The 3,503-nt window shown below is 30.8% G+C and overlaps 1 pseudogene; it reads left to right on the top strand.

The window, feature by feature from the left end:
- The first annotated feature begins 818 nt into the window (after positions 1-818).
- Positions 819-949, top strand: LOC149413542 (U4 spliceosomal RNA; annotated as a pseudogene).
- Positions 950-3,503: the final 2,554 nt, after the last annotated feature.

The raw sequence follows: 3,503 nt of genomic DNA, 5'->3' as shown, positions 1-3,503 counted from the left end.
AGTAAATGCATATTACAAATATGTAAAAACTTTGATGTTGTAATTCATATAATATTGAGCATAAGGAACACGACGCATTGGCGTGCATTTCTCTATGCGTAACGGTAGTTGTTTAATTTTAAAGGTCTGAACAAAATAATATATGATATGAAGATTTGCTCTGTAATATTGGGGGCTAATATTGTAAATAGATGTCTCATCGGCTTGAATTTATCAATAGAACGATAATAGTAGATTCCTCTTTTTCAGTTGATGTTATTTGCCAATAGAGCGACAAATAGTTGATTCCTAATTTACCATTGTAACCATTGTTCTTTTGTTTTCTGACAAATTTTTTCGAACTTTTTTGAACATTTAACAGTAGGATGTGTGTAGTTTGTAAAAATTGTGCACTGAATATTTAAAAGATTACCTTTTTTTTAGCCGACTGAATAAATGAGCATACAAGTTCCTTATCTATTTTTTTTTACATTTACCGAATACAGGAGGCCTTGAGGAAAATAATTTTCCTCAGGGCCTATCTCATCTTTGGGGATGCTGTGTGGAAAGTATTTTTAAGGAGATGAAGTTCTGGCAAGGAAAAAGGTATGAAGGGTGGATATGAATCTCGGGGTACGTGTGTCCTGGAGTGACGTATTAATAGGCGGTAGGTCGAGTCTAGTTGAAGAGGCCATAGGACCTTCTCAAACCAGCCTCCCGCGATCTGTCACGCCATGCAGATGATGAGAGTAGCATTGAAAACACCTCACCCGATGAACCCTGCCAAATAATAAAAAGTAGCGAACCACTTGGGGTGACCAATGAATACAAATTGAACATACTTTGTGCAGTGGCAATATCGTAACCAATGAGGTTTATCCGAATTGCGATTATTGCTTGTCAAGAAAACCAATTTAAACATGATATTTTTTTTAATGATAAACTAATGTTTATAAGACAAGGTTTTTGTGCATAGCACAAAGGATAATAAATTATTAGAAGTAATAATGAGTCGCCTGTAATATCAATACAAATTGAAAATATCTCCGGATTAAAAATAAATGCCGCCGACGGGAATTGTACCACCGAGCCACGTCGGCTTATTTCCAACCCGCCAAATAATTCAATATGTACTAGTACTTCAATCTACTATTTTATTTTATTTTTACTCGGGAGATATTTTCAATTTGTACTGATATTTTTATTGCTCATATTTATTTTATTTATTTAGTTTATTTATTCCTTTAGATTTACACACAGTACAATATGATACAAGATATAATTAAAATATTTTTAGTGATTATAGATTATTGTACCTTATCAGGTCGAAATTATTGGTTCCTAACTAGGCGAATTGCCCGTTCCAAGGAACCAATAAATATGTGAAAGTAAGTGTGTGATTTGTCTTTTTTTTTTTTTTTTTAATGTATATTTTATTTAGTTATAAGAGTTTACATCTTATACCTAATATATTATTTTCTATGACTACTACAATATTATTTACTTCTTACATACTAAAATTTAGATTTAACAACATTGAGACATAATCCACGAAAAACTGCAAGACTTTTAGCTTCCTTAACAATTACCGGGAGTTCATTGAACATTTTAAAACCTTTACAATAAATATTGTTTTGTGTTTCTGATAAGTGTGTTTTAGGAAGCCTAAAATCGTTGCAGTTTCTCGTAGGATATAAATGAACTGCACTATTAATTTTAACATTCTTTGACATATAGTCAGGTAACATTTTATTTTTTAGCTTATAAATAAACACTAAGGTATTATAAACTCATCGTTGCCACACACTTAAAATATTGAGTTGACGTTGCATGGTTTTTATTCTGGTGTACCTGCTACAACACAGTATTGACCTCATGCCTCTGTTCTGGATTACTTCCATTCTCTTAATTTGGGTTTTGTTACTTAGAAATATTACACTTGTACAATAATTTAGATGGGATGCTACAGTGGTATTGTAGACCAATATCCTTGTTTTAATGTCCAATTTTCCTTTTATCCTACTTAAGAAATTAACCTTTTTCGCCATTTTTTTATTTAAAATTTCAAAGTTAGTGTTAAATTTTAACTTGTTATCTATTATGATTCCCAGATATTTAATTTATTTTACTTCTTCTATATTTTGATTGTCTATATTTAGGACAGTATGTACGTTTAGTTTTTTCCCTAATACCATAAATTTACTTTTAGTTACATTTAATTTCAATTTATTTATGTTTAACCACTTAGATAATTCATTAAGTTCATTTTGTATTTTTGACAACGCATCTTCAATATTATTTGCTATAATATATAAAAGTGTGTCATCTGCAAAAAGTTTGATGGAACAGTACTTTAAGCACTTCACTATATCATTAATATATAAAATAAATAGGAGCGGTCCCAAAACAGATCCTTGAGGAACTCCAATGTTGATTTCTTGTTCTTCAGAGATAGTATCTCCAATTTTGGTTTTTTGTTTTCTATTTTTTAAGTAATCAATAAACCACTGCAATTCATTAGCACGGATTCCTATGTCCTTCAATTTCATTATTAGTCTTTCTCGGTCTATCGTTTCAAAAGCACGTCTAAAATCCAAGAACACTGCTATTGTGATTTTCTTCTGATCCATAGCTGTTTTCCATTCATTTATCACATAATTTATTGCTGTTTCACAGGAATATTTATTTCTAAACCCAGATTGTTCTTTTACTAGGATGTTATTTTTTTCTATAAATTTACTCATCTGTTCTTTCACAATGCATTCTAGTAATTGTTCATATTTAGGCAATCCATTTATTGGTCTGAAGTCTTCGAAATTTTTAGCATTTATTATTTTGGGCACTGGTGTTATTATGGAGGTTTTCCATGACTGCGGAAAAATTCCCTTAGTCAGAGATTCATTTATTAGTGCAACTAATCTGTCTCCTATAGCTGGCAGTGCATCTTTGATTATGCTTATAGTAATTCCATCAGGCGATGATTTTGGTTTCATTGTTTTAATGATTTTCATTAAATACTCATTGTCAATTTTATTAAACCTGAAAATATTTTTATTCTCTCTTTTTTCCGATGATTGAGAAGAGGTATCTGCGACTAATGGAATACTCTTATTTATGTTTTCGACACTAAGTACAAAATTTGTGTTAAATTTTTGGGCTATTTTAAGTGTATCATCTTCAACTCCATCTGGAAACCGAACTTCCTTAATGTTTTCCCTCTGTTTGCCGCTTATAATTTCTTTAAGTGTAGTCCACATTTTTCTTGAGTCACTTTGAGAGGTAATTATTTTTTGCCTGATATACGAATTTTTGGTATGTTTTATTTCTGTACTGTACATGTTTCTAAGTTTCTTATAAGTTTCCCACCTTTCTTCAGTGAATTGTATTTTACAGGCTTTATAGGCTGTATCCCTTTGTTTTTGTAGAATATGTAGGGATTTCGTATACCATTTATTTGTATCTTTTAATATAATATTAGTTAAAGGCATTAGCTCATTTGCTACTGTTTTCAGATGTCCTACTAG

Source organism: Hesperophylax consimilis, chromosome 21 (genome assembly GCF_061612785.1).
Source record: "Hesperophylax consimilis isolate HC1 chromosome 21, BYU_Hcon_1.0, whole genome shotgun sequence".
Lineage (NCBI taxonomy): Eukaryota > Metazoa > Arthropoda > Insecta > Trichoptera > Limnephilidae > Hesperophylax > Hesperophylax consimilis.
Note: the sequence above shows the minus strand (reverse complement) of the source record. Positions and strands in the feature narration are given on the sequence as shown.